We start from the raw sequence: 9,678 nt of genomic DNA on the forward strand, positions 1-9,678 counted from the left end.
GGTAGTTCAGACTGGTAGGTAATTCAGACTGGTAGGTAGTTCAGACTGGTAGGTAATTCAGACTGGTAGCTAGTTCAGACTGGTAGCTAGTTCAGACTGGTAGGTAGTTCAGACTGGTAGGTAATTCAGACTGGTAGGTAATTCAGACTGGTAGGTAGTTCAGACTGGTAGGTAGTTCAGACTGGTAGGTAGTTCAGACTGGTAGGTAATTCAGACTGGTAGGTAGGTCAGACTGGTAGGTTGGAAGACTGGTAGGTAGGAAGACAGACAGACAGACATACATACATACATACAGACAACCACCCAGGCAGCATACCAGGCAGGCAGGCAGACAGACGGGTAGGTAGGAAGACAGGCAGGCAGGCAGGAATACAGACGGACAGACAGGCAGGAAGACAGGCAGACAGACAGGCAGGCAGATGGGTAGGAAGGAAGACATGCAGACAGACAGGCAGGAAGACAGGCAGACAGACAGGCAGACAGACAGGCAGGCAGATGGGTAGGAAGGAAGACATGCAGACAGACAGGCAGGCAGGAAGACATGCAGACAGACAGGCAGGAAGACAGGCAGACAGACAGGCAGGAAGACAGGCAGGCAGACAGGCAGGCAGATGGGTAGGAAGGAAGACATGAAGACAGGCAGGCAGACAGGCAGGAAGACAGGCAGGCAGACAGGCAGGCAGACAGGCAGGCAGATGGGTAGGAAGGAAGACATGCAGACAGACAGACAGGCAGGAAGACAGGCAGACAGGCAGACAGACAGGCAGGCAGGCAGACAGGCAGGAAGACAGGCAGGCAGACAGGCAGGAAGACAGGCAGGCAGACAGGCAGGCAGACAGGCAGGAAGACAGGCAGGCAGACAGGCAGGAAGACAGGCAGGCAGACAGGCAGGAAGACAGGCAGGCAGACAGGCAGGAAGACAGGCAGGAAGACAGGCAGGAAGACAGGCAGGCAGACAGGCAGGAAGACAGGCAGGCAGACAGGCAGGAAGACAGGCAGGCAGACAGGCAGGCAGACAGGCAGGCAGACAGGCAGGCAGACAGGCAGGAAGACAGGCAGGCAGACAGGCAGGCAGACAGGCAGGAAGACAGGCAGGAAGACAGGCAGGCAGACAGGCAGGAAGACAGGCAGGCAGACAGCGTGAAGGCAGGCCGTTCTGGCCCCGACACCTTGACGAATGAGGAGGGGGCAGGGTGTGTGGGCTGATGTGATGTCACACACAGGAAGAAGAGTTTAATCATGTAAGTGTAATTGCAGGGAGAGTGGAGAAGTGGGGTTTTGTATCCCAGGTGCAACACCTGCGTGTGTTCCTTCCACATCACTTAATTGGAGTGCAGTTTCCTACTAATGCATATTCTGTGTGTGTGTGTGTCTCAGTGTTTGTGTCTCACTGTGTATGTGTCTCAGTGTCTGTGTGTGTGTGTGTGTGCGTGCGTGTGTGGCTCAGTGTGTGGGTGGAAATGAACTCTCAAAAAGAAATGACTTAACCTTCCCTAGAGAGTTGGGCTTTCTCCTCTACCCCCCCCCCCCCCCCCCCCCCCTTTCACCCTTAAGTTGGAAATACATTCTAAAGAGCCTATTATTGATTTCTGACCAACGGTACGCCACTCTATTAGTGTGTGTGGGGTGACAATGATTAACTCTACTGTTTGTTAGGGCATTTTCATATTCGGTCCGTACAGTACCTCTGCCTCCCTCACAAGGCCTATATTCACAATTCAAACGGCAGAGTAAAAACAGCTGTTTTCTGTCAGGTACAGTATGTTTCCGGTGGGACGAGGCATCAGTCAAAGTGTCAGATGTAATATTACAGAGTTGAACAGCAACACAACTCCCTGTGATCATAACCTCTCTGCTGGGGTTTAATTGGGACAACATGTCTACCTGGACCTGGACCTCTGCCTGCCTGCCGCACACACACACATACACACACACACACACACACACACACACACACACACACACACACACACACACACACACACACACACACACACACACACACACACACACACACACACACACACACACACACACTGACACACACATACACACACACACACACACAAACACACACACACACACACACACACACACACACACACACACACACACACTGACACACACATACACACACACACACACACAAACACACACACACACACACACACACACACACACACACACACACACACACACACACTGACACACACTGACACACACACTGACACACACTGGCACACACACTGGCACACACTGGCACACATACAGACACACACACTGACACACACACTGACACACACTGGCACACACACAGACACACACACACACACACAGACACACAGAGACACACATGCACACACACACACAGACACACACAGACACACAAACAGACACACACTGACACACACTGACACACACACAGACACACACACTGGACCCTACCTGCTTCCCTTACTGTTATTTTGTCTGACAGAGTTGGACAGCATCCTCCTTAGAGACTCAGACTGATGTGTGCTATAGAATGACAGACAGGTAGTAGCAGCCCCCATATCCTGCTGTCACTCACATACTGTGTGAGTGAGTGTGTATATATAGTTTACTCATGCACATTCACCAAGCCACATATGGTCTGAGAGTCTACTGTCTCTCTCCTCGTGATGTGTATGTTATGTCAATACGTCAGTGAACCAGTGGTTTACAAAAAACCCTTTTGTCACTGAGGCCTTCCAACCTTCCAACTCACCCGGTGGTAACAAGAAAGGTTAGAACTTGGTATTGGTCTAGTAGCCCTGGCACACACACACACACACACACACACACACACACACACACACACACACACACACACACACCTAGTTAGTGTACTGCTTTAGGCCAGGGCCGGGCCCATAGGGCTCTGGTCAAAGTTAGTGCACTATATAGGGAATAGAATGCCGTTTGGGATGCAGACTGTGTCGGGGGAAATCACTCACATGGGGCTACGGAACATCCCAGGCTACAAGATCAAAACACATCGAAGGTTCAACGTCAGAGGGGTGCCAAACACTCTTTTGAGCTTTGGTGTGAAAATGTTGTATGTGTTTTTGCCAAAAGTTCACCACCATCACAGTAGAAAGGCTCAGCTATCTCAGCTAGAAAATGTATCTGTACAAATACACATCAAATACCCCCCTCATAGTGGATAGCTTTTGACTGTTATCCTGGGACCTACTTGGTTCCATAGAAAGAGAATTACTAGAACGGAATTTTCCCATTCAAGTCAATGCTCTGTGATGTTTGGAATGGCAACCATAGGTCGTTCTGTTTATATGCTTGGTCTCATGAGGGAGATAGACAGAGGAGAGGAAATGCTTATGTACCGTATGTGGTTCATTCTGCAAACAATGCCATTGCTGCCAGTCTTACCCTGCGGCTACCCCTTACCCTGCCAGAGTACACTTAGAGTCTCTACGCCTCTGCGTGCTCTGGGTGGAGTCTGATTTTTTTTGAGCAACCTGCACCTTTCGGTAACGTGATACCTCACCGGTCCAGACTCCCAAATAGCAACATTCACAAGGGGGCGACAGAGGTTTTCTTGTTGTCTTCACATTTGTTGTGAAAGCAAAAGAAGAGTCTCTCTTGTCTTGTTGTCTAGAAAGTTGGCTAAACACTGCAAGCTAGCTAGGCTTTTAGCTTCCCACATCTCTAAGCAGGCTATACACTGCAAGCTAGCTAGCCTTTTAGCTTCCCACATCTCTAAGCAGGCTAAACACTGCAAGCTAGCTAGCCTTTTAGCTTCCCACATCTCTAAGCAGGCTAAACACTGCAAGCTAGCTAGCCTTTTAGCTTCCCACATCTCTAAGCAGGCTATACACTGCAAGCTAGCTAGCCTTTTAGCTTCCCACATCTCTAAGCAGGCTAAACACTGCAAGCTAGCTAGCCTTTTAGCTTCCCACATCTCTAAGCAGGCTAAACACTGCAAGCTAGCTAGCCTTTTAGCTTCCCACATCTCTAAGCAGGCTATACACTGCAAGCCTACAACGTTATCCCAGTTTAATATGTTGCTTGAATGTATTCACTCCCATATAAACTAAAAATAGAACGTTATCTTTTTTTGATGGCAGTGAAAAAGAACATATCTCGCAGCTGGTTTTACGAAAAGCCTGGAATCACTTATTATTGCTTCTAAACAAAATACATTTTTTGGGGGATTCTAATAAGACTACAATGTTGTTTGGTTTATTGTTTGAACAGTCGCTGAGATTATATTTCCTTATCAATGCAAAATAGGCCTACTTTGATGCATAGCCTATAGATCAGATCAAGGAACCAAGCGAGCTTCATTGCCTACACAACACTGGCTGCTCAAGGAATGCTACGGCACGTTAACCTATAGATCAGATCAAGGAACCAAGGAATGCTACGGCACGTTAGCCTATAGATCAGATCAAGGAACCAAGGAATGCTACGGCACGTTAGCCTATAGATCAGATCAAGGAACCAAGGAATGCTACGGCACGTTAGCCTATAGATCAGATCAAGGAACCAAGGAATGCTACGGCACGTTAGCCTATAGATCAGATCAAGGAACCAAGGAATGCTACGGCACGTTAGCCTATAGATCAGGGCCCGTATCGCTAAAGAATTTTTGTGCAAAAAGTGGCTCCTAGCGGCCAAATTCTAAGAAAATTCTCAGAGGCATGACGTTTTCTTAGAATTTCCCCTAAAAGTGACACGAAAATCCCAGTTAATATAAAAGCTATTCCTCAAGAGTCCTAGCGCTTAAAAGGGCTCCTAAGGCGAGATCTGCTAAGAGCAGGGAAGAGGACTTTTAGTGGCTTAGGAGTTACCCTAAGCAGCTGCACAAAATGGCCAACAGAGGAGGCAGGAGAGATGTCCTGCAAACACTGGATGACAGGGAATTATTGAGACGCTACAGATTGGATCGTGCAGGAATCATGTTTGTGGTGGATCTCCTTAGAGATGCAATTACTTCACCAACTCGACGCCACAACGCTATTACACCGGAGAATAAAGTAATCACAACCCTGAGGTATTTGGCAACAGGGAAAATGCAACAATGCAGCAGTGATGACTTGGGTCTGTCCCAATCCTCCGTCAGCAGAGTCATCACCCAAACACTGACAGCTTTGTCACAACCTAATATTGTGACACAATTTGTTTCATTCCCGCTGGATGCCCGCACTTTACACACACATAAAAGGGCATTTATGGACATTGCAGGATTCCCTGGCGTTGTGGGTGTAATTGATGGAACACATGTGAGAATAATTGCGCCATCAGAGGACGAGGCTGTCTTTGTTAACAGGAAGAATTTCCACAGCATCAATGTGCAAATAGTGTTCAATGCGGCCTGGAAGATTTTGGACATTGTGGCTAAATGGCCAGGCTCCACACATGATGCGAGAATGCTCTCCGAGAGTGGCATCAGACAGCTTTTTGAGAGACGCTATGTGCCAGCTAATTGCCACTTGTTAGGGGACAGTGGCTACCCATGCAAACCATGGCTCCTTACACCTTACCTCCAGCCACGCCAAGGGCCCCAACTAAACTATAACAGGTAAGCCAAACAATACAAAAATCATGGAAATGAAATGCAAGCAATATGTTAGAGCATCCAAGTAGTGCAATATTTCCATCAAATAATTAAAGGTCTGTATTCTATTGTAGGGCCCACAAGACAACAAGAGCGGTGGTGGAGCGTGGCATAGGCCAGCTTAAGAGGCGCTTTCATGTTCTCCACGGAGAGGTGCGGCTGAGGCCTGAAAAAGTCAGCAAACTCATCATAGCCTGTGCAATATTACACAATATTTGCAAGGTTAGACAGATTGCAGAACCTCTGGAGGATGGCGATGAGGATGAGGATGGAGACAACGATGAGGATGGTGGTGAAGAAGATATTCACATTCCACAGGGGAACCTAGCCCAGAGTGGACTGCCTTACAGGGCAAACTTCACAAATTTACATTTCAGGCAAGCTGTAGCCCCATGTCATTTGAGAACTTGTGATGGTATTAAGAACTACCACAGTTTTACTGCACATCACCTGCAACTGTTAAATGCAAGACACAGAACACAATCTCTAAATGGTTTATTTTTTAGGTGTTCAATTTTAAGGCGGTAGTACTCCTCCTGAAGGGAAAGGACTTTTTTTTGTTGTTCAAACACATCAATTGTGAGTTGCAATCTTCTCTCCTGCAGGGATGCTGACGGAGCAGGTGCTGCGGATGGGAATGGTGTTTGATCCGCCGGGCTATCCTGAGTAGCAGCTGCAGATGGTTCAGGCGGCAAACTTGATGGGCCCGGTTCTTGTGATGGCTCCATGCTACAGAAATACATAGGCCTAGTTTAATTATTGTTTTGATTAAATTAATTTAATACAATGAGCATGGATAACACATGAAATGGCTTCTGCAATGAATAAACACTGTTGATATGAATAACCCTGTGTCCTACCTTTGCTGCATTTCAAGGGCCTGCATCATTGACGTGTCAATGCCTGTTGGCAGCCCGGTGACACTGACCTCAGAGTGTCCCAGGACTTGAAAGACAGTGTCGGCCACCTGGGACAGCCGCTTTGCAGGTGGTCCACCCCCTAGAAAGAAACAGTCAATGAACACAGTACTTAGGCATGTAAATTAACTTTGCCAGCAGGAGCAAATTGCCAGATTATGTGGTAGGCCATAGTATTTTGCTCACCTGTGAGTGAGGATTCCCGCTTGTGTGCTGCAATCTCATCTTTTGCCTTGGACTGCAGCACATACCACCTTTTCTCACAATCGTCGCCTGTCCGCACCACCAGTGGAAAAGAGGCATTGATTGTTTGGGATATTGTGTCCCAGGCGCGCCTCTTGCCTTGGCTAGTGACAGTTGGGCCAAATTTTCCTCGTAACATACCTTTATGTTCGTTCACCAACTGGGCCAGCAACAAACCTTGCTCCTCAGTCCAGTTCGGCTTGCGATTCCTTTTTTTCTCCATTTTCTGTGTTTGTAGGATATTTGTTAACAAGCCTTCATAAATAGACCAGCCAGCAATCACAGACATTGTTAAAAGCTGAGCTGTGTTACCCTCGTTAAGTTCACACTGAGTTGTAACGTTGCAATTTCTACTTCATTAAGGACAGCCCCTTGAGATAGGCCATCTTGTTTTCAATGGGGTCCATATGGAAGTGAAAGTACAAAATATGCCAGCTAGGATATTAATATGAGCAAATGAGACACAAATCATTATTTGAACAGGGTGTAATGAGCTTAAGTTTTCACATATTTTAGATTCTAATGTTAGGCTATAACCCCTACAGCTTACTATTCATTTTCCAGATATTTTCTTGAATGTGAAATATTATTTACAATTATAGTCTGCATAAGATTAGAGTGTATAATTATGTTTATTGATTTGAGGGTACATCCTTTGCTCATTATCACCAAAAGTTCATTTTCATCAAACTTGTAGGATCAACCAATCACGGCTTTTGAAATGATGACTCATACCTAGCAACGGGGTCAACCACACCTCCTCACTAAGATAGGATTTTTCATCCATTCCTGGCTCAGAGTTCACTGAAAATGTTCTGGAATCACTTCTAAGCTAAAACTCCTGGCAAGGAATTTTTAGGTTAAGTTAGGAGCTCTCTGAGAGGATTCTCAGAATCTTTAAGGATACGGGCCCAGATCAAGGAACCAAGGAATGCTACGGCACGTTAGCCTATAGATCAGATCAAGGAACCAAGGAATGCTACGGCACGTTAGCCTATAGATCAGATCAAGGAACCAAGGAATGCTACGGCACGTTAACCTATAGATCAGATCAAGGAACCAAGGAATGCTACGGCACGTTAGCCTATAGATCAGATCAAGGAACCAAGGAATGCTACGGCACGTTAGCCTATAGATCAGATCAAGGAACCAAGGAATGCTACGGCACGTTAGCCTATAGATCAGATCAAGGAACCAAGGAATGCTACGGCACGTTAGCCTATAGATCAGATCAAGGAACCAAGGAATGCTACGGCACGTTAGCCTATAGATCAGATCAAGGAACCAAGGAATGCTACGGCACGTTAGCCTATAGATCAGATCAAGGAACCAAGGAATGCTACGGCACGTTAGCCTATAGATCAGATCAAGGAACCAAGGAATGCTACGGCACGTTAGCCTATAGATCAGATCAAGGAACCAAGGAATGCTACGGCACGTTAGCCTATAGATCAGATCAAGGAACCAAGGAATGCTACGGCACGTTAGCCTATAGATCAGATCAAGGAACCAAGGAATGCTACGGCACGTTAGCCTATAGATCAGATCAAGGAACCAAGGAATGCTACGGCACGTTAGCCTATAGATCAGATCAAGGAACCAAGGAATGCTACGGCACGTTAGCCTATAGATCAGATCAAGGAACCAAGGAATGCTACGGCACGTTAGCCTATAGATCAGATCAAGGAACCAAGGAATGCTACGGCACGTTAGCCTATAGATCAGATCAAGGAACCAAGGAATGCTACGGCACGTTAGCCTATAGATCAGATCAAGGAACCAAGGAATGCTACGGCACGTTAGCCTATAGATCAGATCAAGGAACCAAGGAATGCTACGGCACGTTAGCCTATAGATCAGATCAAGGAACCAAGGAATGCTACGGCACGTTAGCCTATAGATCAGATCAAGGAACCAAGGAATGCTACGGCACGTTAGCCTATAGATCAGATCAAGGAACCAAGGAATGCTACGGCACGTTAGCCTATAGATCAGATCAAGGAACCAAGGAATGCTACGGCACGTTAGCCTATAGATCAGATCAAGGAACCAAGGAATGCTACGGCACGTTAGCCTATAGATCAGATCAAGGAACCAAGGAATGCTACGGCACGTTAGCCTATAGATCAGATCAAGGAACCAAGGAATGCTACGGCACGTTAGCCTATAGATCAGATCAAGGAACCAAGGAATGCTACGGCACGTTAGCCTATAGATCAGATCAAGGAACCAAGGAATGCTACGGCACGTTAGCCTATAGATCAGATCAAGGAACCAAGGAATGCTACGGCACGTTAGCCTATAGATCAGATCAAGGAACCAAGGAATGCTACGGCACGTTAGCCTATAGATCAGATCAAGGAACCAAGGAATGCTACGGCACGTTAGCCTATAGATCAGATCAAGGAACCAAGGAATGCTACGGCACGTTAGCCTATAGATCAGATCAAGGAACCAAGGAATGCTACGGCACGTTAGCCTATAGATCAGATCAAGGAACCAAGGAATGCTACGGCACGTTAGCCTATAGATCAGATCAAGGAACCAAGGAATGCTACGGCACGTTAGCCTATAGATCAGATCAAGGAACCAAGGAATGCTACGGCACGTTAGCCTATAGATCAGATCAAGGAACCAAGGAATGCTACGGCACGTTAGCCTATAGATCAGATCAAGGAACCAAGGAATGCTACGGCACGTTAGCCTATAGATCAGATCAAGGAACCAAGGAATGCTACGGCACGTTAGCCTATAGATCAGATCAAGGAACCAAGGAATGCTACGGCACGTTAGCCTATAGATCAGATCAAGGAACCAAGGAATGCTACGGCACGTTAGCCTATAGATCAGATCAAGGAACCAAGGAATGCTACGGCACGTTAGCCTATAGATCAGATCAAGGAACCAAGGAATGCTACG

At 46.8% G+C, this 9,678-nt stretch overlaps 1 long non-coding RNA gene across 2 annotated transcripts; it reads right to left on the reverse strand.

The window, feature by feature from the left end:
* Positions 1 to 6,077: 6,077 nt before the first annotated feature.
* LOC311117758 lies at positions 6,078 to 7,128 on the reverse strand. Of its 2 annotated transcripts, none has more exons than XR_014611712.1 (2): positions 6,460 to 7,128; positions 6,078 to 6,328 (listed from the first exon to the last, which is right to left on the reverse strand). It is a non-coding gene; the product is annotated as an uncharacterized lncRNA (long non-coding RNA). The 2 variants fall into 2 exon arrangements; XR_014611713.1 differs by having other exon boundaries at positions 6,078 to 6,346.
* Positions 7,129 to 9,678: the final 2,550 nt, after the last annotated feature.

Source organism: Coregonus lavaretus (assembly GCF_964263955.1).
Source record: "Coregonus lavaretus genome assembly, contig: HAP1_SCAFFOLD_5837, whole genome shotgun sequence".
Lineage (NCBI taxonomy): Eukaryota > Metazoa > Chordata > Actinopteri > Salmoniformes > Salmonidae > Coregonus > Coregonus lavaretus.